General features: G+C 41.6%; 1 long non-coding RNA gene across 1 annotated transcript; it reads left to right on the top strand.

Moving 5' to 3' along the window:
* The first annotated feature begins 506 nt into the window (after positions 1-506).
* LOC143981818 (uncharacterized) lies at positions 507-12,122 on the top strand. Its single transcript, XR_013274365.1, has 2 exons — positions 507-827; positions 9,335-12,122. It is a non-coding gene; the product is annotated as an uncharacterized LOC143981818 (long non-coding RNA).
* Positions 12,123-13,047: the final 925 nt, after the last annotated feature.

Here is a 13,047-nt window from a genome sequence, read left to right as displayed (position 1 = left end):
ACCCTAGGGTTATTATAACTGCTGCTACTATTTGATTTGTGGAGCAAGACTTTTTATATAATACTATGAACTTCAACCAGGACTTGGCGAGTCGAACCTGAGCAGAATCATTCATCCCTGCTTCTGATGTCCGGGTCTCGATGCAGTACCTCCAGGTCTTCAGGCCACTTGACCTTCAGCTGGATGACCATAAACCCATTTGTTATAGCTGACAAGCAAATTTCTACCCACTTTATCAACCCTCCCTACCGAGTGTCTGCCATTTTAGCAGATCTAACATTTGTTCCCTACAACGATGGATTGACACTTTTGCATTATTGGAATACAAGACAGTAAAGGCTTTAGTTCCCTTTCATCTGTAAGCTTTTTCTCTGAGTGGATGGACAGATGTATTTGCCTTTCAAGCAGGCTACACCATGACATCGCAGCAATGCAGCACGCCCTGTCTGTGGGCTACTGACACCTATAACCGGTGATTTTTTTTAGATTTATATGTTTCGCTGCATTCCTGATCAGCTTTTAGAACACCTATCTAGCAAAACAGGAACAATTTATGATATTATGATCACACCTGCTTCTAAACTTACATCATTAGATGTAATATAGTAGGTACAAGTGGCAGCAGCTTTGGGCACCACCCTTGGCAGTCCTTGTATCTTTCCTTCTGATAATATCTGGGAGCTGGGTCAGACAGATAATAATCAGCTCAGCACTTTCTCTTCCATCGGCACACTGCTAGTTACCAGTGGCTGGTGCTTTATGGAGCGTTTGTTCGGTGCAGCCTCTTATGAGCAGAAAACCCATCCAACCTCTAAAGAAGCAGTAAGGTAAGTTTTCTGCATCTGATGCCTAAGCTTTAACTAAAACTTTTTATTTTTTTAATTTTTTTATGGCTAGGTGGATATTGTAATCCAGGGCGGCAAAATAATCAACTTTGCAAATTGCATGCATTATGTATATTGTTTTTTTATCTTCACACTAGAGTTTAAGTCACTATTTAGGTGATTATCTTTATTGGCTAACTTGAACATCGAGCTATGAGCATAGTTTTATTACCCATTGATCCTTCACGTCTACCTCATATATGTCATTTTTAATTTTTAGACATTTTTTATTTAAAGTAGACAACAAAGAACTCAGCATATAGATCATGTCAAATAATTATTTAACAATTACCGAATGAGAACACAAATGTATTAGACGCTGCAAGGTACATGTAAAGTCCCACCCCATTTTTGTTCTCATTCGGTGATTGTTTTATATGGGATGGTAAGGTTATAATTGCCTCACATTCATCACTCATACTCTTCTAACTAGGGTTGCACCAATACTAGTATTGGTACCGATACCGAGTATTTGCACAAGCATCGGTACGTGTGCAAATGCACCGATACCTGAAACCGATACTTTCAGGCTCGGTTCTTTGAGCTGTCAGTGGGGATAAAAAAATGTTCCTCTGTTTAACCTCTTATTAACTCTTAATTTACTCTAATCAACCTTAATTAACTCCCTATTTTCCTCCATTGAATTATTATTTTCCTGTTTTTTTGGGTTTTTTTTTTTTTCACGTCTATTTTATAAACGATAAACAATTAAACCTTTTTTTTGTTTGCTTTGTTAGTGAATATTTTCACATATATAGATTAACATATATTTACATATTTCACATTAAAAAAGTGCAAAATTAAAAAACATAATCAATTTATTTAATTTGTAAATGACTTTTCAATGCTTTGTACCATTGCTGACAGCTGAAGCGTAAACAAAATGGTTGCGGTAGGTATCGGTAATTGGTATCAGCGAGTACTAAAAAAAAATATCGATACTCGGTGTAAAAAAAATGGTATTGGTGCATCCCTACTTCTAACAAATAATTATTTAAGACAACACTGCAGTCTCATTACAATCATTACATACAGTATTTAAAGTGGAGGTCCGGCAAAAAAAAAAAACTGCAGCTGCTGGCTTTTAATAATAGGACACTTACCTGTCCTGGAGTCCAGCGATGTTGGCACCACAGCTGATGTTTACATCAGCTGTCAAGTGCTGCCGCCGCCATTGCTGGTAAGGGTACCCGGCAGTGTAGCCTTTTTCGGCTTCACGCCAGCAGCCCTACTGCACATGCGCGAGGCCCGTTCCTTTCTCCTACTGGCACGGTGACAGGGGAAGGAGGAGGGAGCCCCAGCCCTGACGTTAATAGCCGCACCTGAGGCTCCCGGAAGTGGCAAAGGATACCTGTCAAAGACAGGTATCCTGTCCCCCCTCCCCCCCAAAGGTGCCAATTGTGGCACCGGAGGGGGAGGGGGGAATCAGATGAGTGGAAGTTCCACTTTTGGGTGGAATTCCACTTTAACCAGTTTCGTCGTATTAGCCTAAATAGCAGAATGAGACTCATTAGGGTCCCCCAATTTTTTTCATTCTATGAACCATTTCATTTAATCTGCTATCACTTACTAAGAGTGAAAAGATTTTCTTAACATTGTCTCGATTTTTTTGTTTAATCCAGCAGGCGAGAGGAAAAGGTGAACTATGCAGTAAGGTGTGGCAGGGCAGTATTCGCCTATGTCAATATCTCAATATTGTGATTTAGATATACTGTATTCTGATGTATTTGTGCAGACAAGAATGTAGGGATAAGAAAATCAATAGCGGGAGATTTGAAGGAAAGGAAGGAAGAAGGGAAGAGAAGGAAAAGAAGGGAAGGGAGGGTGAGGGGAAGTGTTATTCTAAATGGGAGCAAAAAAGAGGGTGAAGGAATAGAGACTAGTTGGGTATGGGGAGAGGGATAGGGAGAAAGATAGAGTAGGGAGCTGGGGAAGGAGGTCGTTTTTTTATTTTGTCTATAGTTACACTTTATATAACTCATGTCCAGGCAGACCCCATTTTTGTTTACTTCACCAGCAAAGCTCACCTTCTGGATCCTGATAGGACACCAGAGGACAGCTAATGGGAAGTAGTCCATATCATGCAGGTAGTGATATGGACACCCAAAGTGAGACTCCGCCTTCTGAACACAGGAAAAGACTTGGGACCAGAACGTCACGTGGCTGTAGATTTAGCTAAGTAAAGCTTTTTAGTTTTTTTTTCTATGCCAGGAATTAATCAAGCTGGCCATAGATTACTTACAGTTTTGCTTATACAACTGAAAGTCAAGTTGTGTATGGCCCTGAAGGCAGTACTTTGGCTCAACATAAGTATATCTAAAAATTGACTGAGCCACATTGGAAAATTATTGGCCAAACAGTGATTGCATTCCTTCAAATGCAGTCACTGTATGGCTGCACCATAATATTTAGGCAACCAGCAATGGCAATTCCTTCATTCACACTGTAAATGGGGGAATTGCCATGGACATGGGAATCGCTTCCATGAAGAGATAATCTAGCCACGTATAGCTAGCTGTAGAGTGGAGGGAGGGGGGTGAGTTGAGACTCAAAGAGGCACGATTTATGGAACCAACAATCATGTGATCACTGTGATTGGCTTTCATAAGCGTTACATCTTTGGGAGCCAGTCCTGCAAACATCCCAATCATTATTACAGACAACAGCTATCTTTGACAGCCCAGTAACTGTGCAGTGAGCCCTATGACAGCCAATCACAGCGCTCACATGATTGGCTGATCCTGCCCCCCCCCCCCCTCCAGGCATACAGACTCTATTTAACCTCTTGGTGCTGATGCCTCCCAGCCTTTTAAGAGGTTTTAGATGCCGGGAGGCAGGGTTTATGATCATGTGATGGCTGTGATTGGCCAATCATGGCTGTCACATGATTGTAAATCTCCCAATTGCAAGTTTTCTGTTAGCTGCTGGTAACTGTACTGGGAGCTTGCAAGGCGTGCGCTCTCGGCACAGCTTGTTTTGCAATATTGCATGCAAATATGCAGCTGTTCTGCACCAAGGCCCACCCTCTGAGAGGCAGCACATTTGCATGCTGTAGGTACCAAGAGGTTAAGGTACATCAGGGCTGGGCAGGAAGGGGTTTTTAAATCAACAAGTGTAAGTACCAAGACAAAATAAGGGAAACGCGCTTGTTGTATGGAAAACTTTTACGCAATATGCATATGTACGGTGGCAAAGGAGTCAAATAAATCTTTAATTTTGTGTTTTTAAGTCAACAGGTCAACAGGTGTAAGTACCTGCTTTTGTCTTGGTATCAAAGTCTTCTGAACCCTGGCCAACAGGCTGGCCATACACTGATAAAAATTTGGTTCAGCAGGACTGGCCAAATTTCAGTGTTGCTGTCCCTACTTGATCAGCTGGTCAACCTTTTGATTGACTTCTGTCAGACATGTTGAAAATGATTTCTCAATCAGTAGCTGTGGCTGATGATGTGTGAATTCTGACATTAGCGGGTCCCGTTGTCAGAATACAATGTCTCACCGACTGATGAAAAAAACATAAAACGAACCGTTTATGGCCAGCATTAGACTTGAAATATAAGGGTAGGTTCCAGGAGCCAAACAGGCTCTACATCGAAGCACATGTGCTGACAGTAAGATAAATGAGCAGAAGGAGAACCTGATCAATGGTCTGCTTCACATTCATTGTCCAATAAGCAGGCTGGGGGTATTTTCTTGACCAAACTTGAAGAGAATTAGCCCTTGTACACACAGTCGGACATTCCGACGGAAAATGTCCGATCCGACCGTGTTTTTGGATAATCCGACCGTGTGTGGGCTCCATCGGACTGTTTCCGTCGAAATATCCAACAGTTTTAGAGCTGGGCTATAAAATTTTCCGACAACATTATCCGATCGGACTTTGTCTGATCGTTTGTAGAGAATTCCGATCGGACAAAGTGGCACGTATGTTTAGATCAAATTCCTAATTGCTACTAGCCTGAACATAGTCCCGTCGTAACGAAATAACTCCATCACGTTACGAATGATCAGATTTTCCGACAACTTTGTCCGACCATGTGTATGCAACACCAGTTTCAGACAAAATCCGACGGATTTTGTTGTTGGAATGTCCAACCGTGTGTACAAGGGCTTGAAGATTCATTGAACCAACTGTAAGGTACATGGCTGCTATTTTTGCTTATCTCTCTTGGTATAAGTTTATAGTTTATGATCACACCACAGACCATCTGGAAGAGCTCAAAGCTGAAGGACTTTACAATGGTTCCTTTATTATAGACGCATCCAAAACAGAAACTCTTCAATTTCCTGGGAATGATTGAACGTGTGTTGGAGCTCCATATATGGCCACCTGTGGAGAACATGGCCTGGATGCTTCATAAATACCACATGGAATGTTTAACATCAAACGGATTGGATATATACATTAACCATTTGTTCTGAGGCATACATATAAACATTTGTCCAAATGCTATGGTCTGCCCTGATTTAACTGGATTAGGTCGCTGTATTTATAGCCTATCTGGGCAGCATAAATAGGAACCTGAGTTCACTGACAAAAAAATGTTAAAGGACCACAATACCCCAGCAGAAAAAAATACATTATATGCACTATGGACAGAGCTGTATGTAGACATTGTCTTAAGCTATGATTATTTTAGGAAAAGTTAGTGCTGCAATGTAGTATTGGAGAAAGTATGTTGAATATTTTAGTTGATTTCTAACTGTAAAGACTACCAATCTAAGGAAAGGAAATATAATTTCTTGGGTATACAGTAGGGGGAAATAACTGTAGTGTTTTGACTCCTCCCAATCCCCTGATCACAATTTCTACCCAGAGAGTTTCTGAATTTAACAAAAATATCCAGAGGGGGGCAGAAGATTTAAAAAAAGTTCTTATAGTTAAAAAAAGATGAGATTAAGTGGGCTTCCTTATGCTGCCGTTCTTGGCATTGGCCTAAGGGTGCCATTTTGGTAGATACGGTCCCAATTATTGTTGATTGTAGGAATCTAACCTAGTGCTATCTATTCAAGTTTTACGACAATTGTCTACCCACTTAAAAATAATGTTTTGTCAGATATTGTAAATATGAGATTTGGGAGCACAGTAACAAATATCATAAAATATCATTTTAATAATGTATTCTAATGATATATAATAATGTACAGTAGCATACAGCGGGGAAAATAATTATTTGATGACCTGCAGATTTTGTAAGTTTTCCCACTTACAAAGAAATGAAGGGTCTATAAGTTTTTATCACAGGTGTATTTTAACTGCTTCAGCCCCAGAAGATTTTACCCCCTTCCTGACCAGAGCACTTTTTGTGATTCGGCACTGCGTCGCTTTAACTGACAATTGCGTGGTTGTGCGACGTTGCACCCAAACAAAATTGATGTCCCTTTTTCCTTACAAATAGAGATTTCTTTTGGTGGTATTTGATCACCTCTGCGGTTTTTATTTTTTGCACTAAAAAAAAAAAAAAAACGACAATTTTGAAAAAAAAGCAATGTTTTTTTTACTTTTTGCTATAATAAATATCCCCCAAAAATATATAAAAAACTAATTTTTTCCTCCGTTTAGGCCAATATGTATTCTACATATTTTTGGTAAAAAAAAAATTGCAATAAGTGTATATTGATTGGTTTGTGCAAAAGTTATAGCGTCTACAAAATAGGGGATAGTTTTATGGCATTTTTATTATTAATTTTTTTTTTTATTAGTAATGGTGGCGATCTGCAATTTGTATTGTGACTGCAACATTATGGCGGACACATCGGACACTTTTGACACTATTTTGGGACTATTGTCATATATACAGCAATCAGTGCTATAAAAATGCACTGATTACTGAGTAAATGACGCTGGTAGGGAAGGGGTTAACCACTAGGGGGCGATGAAGGGGTTAATTGTGTCCTAGGGAGTGATTCTAACTGTGAGAGGGATGGGCTTCAACTCATATGACAGCGATCACTGCTCCCGATGACAGGGAGCAGTGATCTCTGTCATGTCAAGACAGAACGGGGAAATGCCTTGTTTACATATGCACTTCCCCGCTCTGAGGCTCCGTGACACTCGATGTCCGCCGGTCCCGTGGGCATGGTCACCCTGTACGCAGCGGGCGCACTTGCGTCTGCTAGCCCGACCAATTAAAGGGGATGTACAGGTGTACCCATTTGCCCACCGCTGCCATTGTGCTGACGTACATTGGCGCGCAGCGGTCGGAAAATGGTTAAATGATAGAGAGAGAATATTAACGAAAAATCCAGAAAAAACATGATAGAAATTTTATAAATTTGAGTTGCAGTTCAGTGAGTAACATAAGTACTTGATCACCTACCAACCAACAATAATTCTGGCTCCCACAGAATAGTCCTGTCAATTTAAGAAGGTGCTCCTAACGACAACTCGTTATGTGTATAAAAGACACCTGTCCACAGAATCTCTTTATTACATTCAAACCCACCATCATGGGCAAGACCAAAGAGCTGTCAAAGGACGCCAGGGGCAATATTGTAGACCCGCACAAGGCAATTTTATTACAAGTCCGAATTATAGAAAAGGGTGACACTAGTTTATGCAAGTGTTCTATCACCACTCTGTGGAAAGGTTACAAGGGTCATAAACTGATGTACATCCAATTCCGATCTAATTCCGATCTAATCACTTGCCAATAGTAATTTCTAAACTTTTACATTGTCTACATAGCACTACCCTGCTGACAACTTTTTTTTTTGGACAACATATGAGAGGAATTTTCCAAAAGAACTAATAGAAACAAAAATTCAAGGGCTTGAGCCCCTGTCAAGTTTTTATTCATCTGTGTCCCTGTTGCAGATTTTTCCATAACTTCCTGTTTAACTGTAAAAACCCAGCAGGAGTTCTAATCCTTCTCCATTCCATAAAAAAAAAAAAAATTAATATATATATATATATATATATATATATATATATATGTATTTATTTTTTCTTGACAGACACTTTAACGCTTCTTTTATTATATCTTTTGAAAGCACATGGTGTGTGAACACACTCCAAAAACTTCACCCGGTGCCAAAAAAATGTGCACACACATAAAGAGTAAAACACAAAAACGTGCAACGGGTGTACACAAATCCTCCAAAATCAGAGGACCTTGCCCTAATCCTCTGGGGTGTTAGACTCCAGATGGGGACTGGGGTACTTACACTTGGTCCATCTGGACGAAACCAGGGGGGCCCCATTCTTTGGAGGGTCTGCCGAAACAGACCCACCCAAGTACTAGGTGGGTCTCCCCCGAAGGGAGACCCCATGAGAGAGGGCAAACTAACCCAGAAGGCCGTGTCCATCCCCTCCTAAGACTTTCAGGCCAGGCCCGAGGACATACACCCTACCGGTAACACGTGCAAAATACAAAAAAGTGACAAAGATGGGGCTTAAATAAAAGAAAGTGGGGAAGAAGGAAGTGGAGAGGAGAGTGAAAAGTGACCATTGTGTGGTACAATGGCCGGCCTTCCGACCAGGAATCAAAAATTCCTCCGGTCCCAGCCAAAAGGCCCGGCCCAGGAAGCAGGTGAGAAAAAAAGTGTGAATGGCGCAGTGACCGTGGTGCCATAAATCAAAGTGACCCTCACTCACAGTGATATTACAGAACCCCTGGACTGCCACTCCAAAGACACATACACCATGGGCTTCTTTTCGGGCCCAACCCTTAGCCAGACCAGTGCAGCCCTCCATCCCTGCCAGATAGGGAGCCCTTCTAGGGTTTTCTCGGGGAGAGCTACGGACGTCAAATGTAGCCTCCGCCCGATACTAGCCCTTCCAGGCCCACCATTCCAGTGGATTTGCATGGCAACACCCTGAGCCCTCAGTCAGGGTGACAGCTCCTCCACCGGACACCGACAGGAACAGCGACCACACCAATCCTAGCCAGAAGGCCGGGACTTTAATGCTTCTTTTATGACACACTTCATCTAATATGGGTGTAGTGGTCCTTTAAAAATGGTGACACGGGGACTATTTCTGGTCATGGTGGGTAGTCAGTGCTTATGCTCATGGTGATGTAGCAGCAACTACACTATTTTACCAAAAGTATTGGGACACCCGCCTTTACACGCACCTGAACTTTAATGGCATCCCAGTCTTTGTCTATAGGGATCCATATTAAGTTGGTCCACCCTTTGCAGCTATAAAAGCTTCAACTCTTCTGGGAAGGCCGTCCACAAGGTTTAGGAGTGTCTCTATGGGAATGTTTGACCATTCTTCCAGAAGCCACACTATATTACCAAAAGTATTGGGCCACCCCCCCCCCCCCCCCCCCCCAAATCATTTAGTGGAGGGGGGAACTGCATTTGCATAAATCTGCATTTTTAAACTTTTTTTTTTTTTTGGTCTTCATAACTTTTAAAACATTGTGCCCTGCTTTTACTACGTATTTCAAGATAAATCCAATATTTGGTTACCTCATCGATATCCATTTATTCTCTCCACAGCTGTCTTTTAAAGTTTTTGGTATCCCCATGGATTCCTTAAATATCAACAAGACCTTAGTGAACCTCTTAGGGGAACAATGTGTCACGTGTTCAGACAATTTTACCACAGAGGACATTGATCCAAACCAAGACCCACAGAAGATGGTCTATATTCTCCTGCTTATTAGTGGCTTTGCCTTCTTGACCTTTGTGGTGATGTACTGGCATTTTTCCAAAAGTGATCATTCTGCGGATCCTTATCACCAGTACATAATTGGAACATGGAAGGAAGACAGTCTCGTCCTGGTCAACCACAGGGAAAGATCTACATCTTTAACGCTTGTGAACCAAACTGCGATAGAGGGTCATCTCAGACCAGAACCAGGACCATCATCCTTGTAATATATTGCAAAATGTATAGCTATTATATTGTACATTGTAGTCAATATCAAATTCTTGTCATATTGGGGATTGTTTGCAATCTGTTCTATGCTGCTTTTTAAAGGATAAAGGGCACCAGAGGTGGACTGACAACTCATGGGGCCCCCCAGGCAATAGGAGATCATGGGGCCCCACCCTGTGTCCCCGTCCACAACTCACCCCTACATCCCTGTCCACAGATATCCCTGTCCACAGCTCATCTCTGTGCCCCTGTCCACAGATCACCTCTGTGTCCCTGTCCATAGCTCACCCCTGCATCCCTGTCCACAGCTCACCTCTGTGTCCCTGTGCACAACACACCCCTGCATCCCCGTCCACAGCCATCCCTGTCCACAGCTCACCCCTGTGTCCTTGTCCACAACTTGTACCTAGCACTCCCTTTTCCTTCATAGCTATCACCTCTACACTCAGCTCCCACCTATCCATAGTTGTCACCTCTGCACCTAGAACAATATACAGCTCTCACTTTTGGTGCTGCATGCTCCAAGACTAATTTCCCTACTAGGTTTTCCTCCTTACAGCAGCTAGCACCAATCTATTAGGAAGCGGCCAGCACAGGCTTAGCAAACAGCACACTGGCTGCTCTGCCTCTCTTATGCCCTGTACACATGGTCGGACTCTCCGATGGAAAATGTTCGATCGGATCGTGTTGTCGGAAAATCCGATCGTGTATGGGCTCCATCGGACTTTTTCCATTGGAATTTCCGACACACAAAGTCTGAGAGCAGGATCTAAAATTTTTCGACAAGAAAATACTATAGTTTAAATTCCGATCGTGTGTGGACAATTCCGAAGGACAAAGTGCCACGCATGCTCAGAATAAGCCCCATGTCTCAGGGGAGCTCTGCAGTGAGGATTATTGTCAGGATGGAGATGAGTTAGGAGCGCTAAGAACTACTCATTATATGAGGTAGCCTATGGGGAAATCTGGGGGGGGGGGGCGCAGCCCCACATACATACCACTCCCATCCCATGTCAGCCCGCTCCTCACTCCTCATAGGAAGTAGGAGTCAGTGAAGCACAGGACAAGAGCCACTCATGGGGGCCCCCTACTGACCCATGGCCTTTGGGCAGTGCCCGTGTGCCCGAATGGTCAATCCCCCCATGAAGGGCACCTTTAACTTGGAAAACCAGGATATCCCTAGCACTATATAGTAAAAATGTGAATAACCTGACTCATTGCTGTTGATTGCTGGACTTTAAACATAATCACAGATTTTTGCTTATCATAACAATGTTACCCTGCCTATAAAAGGGCCAAATACAGAATAAACCATGACCAGGGCTAGGACAAAGGGTGTGCAGGAGGGGTGGCTGCCCTGTTACAAGTGTTGTTGGGTCAAAACTTGCTACAGTTGACATTCAAATACAAGGAAAATTTTATGCGTGATTTCAAGACAGCACCTCCATTGCTACCCCATTGCAAATCAATGCTTTCATTCACACTGCTGGGGATCTCAAAAGGCCACATAGCAACTAATGAAAGGTCACATGTGGTCCATGGGCCATGTGTTGGAAACCAGACTATACGCTACGCTATAGACAAATCCAATATAATAAAATAAAATAAAATACAATTAAAATTGACAAAACTGGGTTTGTAAATTGTTGGGTAAAAATGCTGCCTCCAATCTGTAAGTATTATAAGACAGGTCTTCAAAAAGTTTACGCACTTTTATATTTGTGTTGGAAACGGTGAGGGTGGGAGTTGAAGTAATTGGTCTTGTCTGAGAATATCATGTGATTAGTCTGTCTGGCAAGCCGGCTGACCTTGCAGTTTAGTATAGGAGCTGTCATGCTGTGGTGAAGCTGCAAAACGTAAACAACAGTGCGGAAACCTTTTAAAGAATCCTCGTATATATAAGGGTGCAATATAGATGGATGATCAGTAATGGTACAATTGTCATTTTTAGATATGGAATATAGGCCACTGGACACCAAGAGTGCCAGGTGTTAACACCTTTATACACACGATCCAAAAATTGGAAGACAGATCATCCAACTTTTTTTCGCTTACTAGTCGCAAGTAGAAATTGAATAGGTTACTAAAGTCCCGAAAATTCTCGTATCTCAGAAAAAAAAATCGGAAGTGATGTAATGTGTTGTAGTGTATTTGTATTAATAAGGGGGGGATCCCTCGTGCTATCACAGTGAACGATGAGTGAGTATGTTTATAGTAAATAATAAAATGCTGCTAGACCTGAAAAGTATATAGTGCACTTAACGTGGGTATGATATAAAGAGTGATCAGCGCAACTTATTAACAGCTGTGTATATCTTAAAATGAATGTGTAAATATTGCTCTGTAAATATTGCTGTGCAAACAAATAACTATGTGCAGCTTCAATAAACAATGATATACTAGTAATCCTGTATGGGTATATATGCGTAAACGTAGTGCAATAACAAATCATATATATAAGGTTAATAATTGCTATTCTCAGTATATGAGTAATGAAATAATCAATTCCATACAATCAGATGATAATAGCAATATAATAGTCCATTAGCTCTGAAAAAAAGGTGCAAGAGTGCAAAAAGTGCTTATGTGCAACAAAGTAACAAAAAAAGTATATATAAATATACGTAAACGCAGTGCAATAGCAAATCCTATATATAAGGTAAATGATGGGCTATTTTCAGTATATGAGTAATGAAATAATCAATTCCATAGAATCAGATGATAATAGCGATATAATAGTCCATTAGCTCTGAAAAATAATAATAAAGGTGCAAAAGTGCTTATGTGCAACAAAGTATCAAAATCAAGTCTTCAATAGGTGGTTTCCGATGTGCGATCTTCCTGTGCTCCACTTAGTGCTCTCTATATTCTTACCTCAATATAGGTAAAAAACGCCACAGAGATCGCTGTAGTTTGGGGCCTCCCCTGGATCCAGCAACAACGGATGATATCTCTCAAAGTGGTGTATTATGAATGATAGCTTCCAATCAGTTCATACGGCTGTTCATTCACAGCGAGTATAAACAGGGGATAAAAAGGAACCTCCCATAGTGTAGTATATAAAAACTCACTAGTTTATTAAACAGCCAAATGTGAACTTACAACGATAAGAGTTAAAAACAGCAGATCTGTAATTTACACGGCACCCCTAATGAAGTCACGTGTTGTGATGCAATGCAAAGGGAAGTAACCGGACTACGAGAAAACTGGAAGTGACGTAAAGGGGCACCTGTAAAGAACAGCCTGGAGCTAGGACCAAAGAGTAGGCAGATGGCTGGCATGAGAGAGTTAACTGGGACGAGAAAAAATATGTGTGATTGGCCAGGAACGG

Source organism: Lithobates pipiens, unplaced genomic scaffold (assembly GCF_037356315.1).
Source record: "Lithobates pipiens isolate NorthernLeopardFrog02 unplaced genomic scaffold, aLitPip1_a1.2 Scaffold_16, whole genome shotgun sequence".
NCBI lineage: Eukaryota > Metazoa > Chordata > Amphibia > Anura > Ranidae > Lithobates > Lithobates pipiens.
Note: the sequence above shows the minus strand (reverse complement) of the source record. Positions and strands in the feature narration are given on the sequence as shown.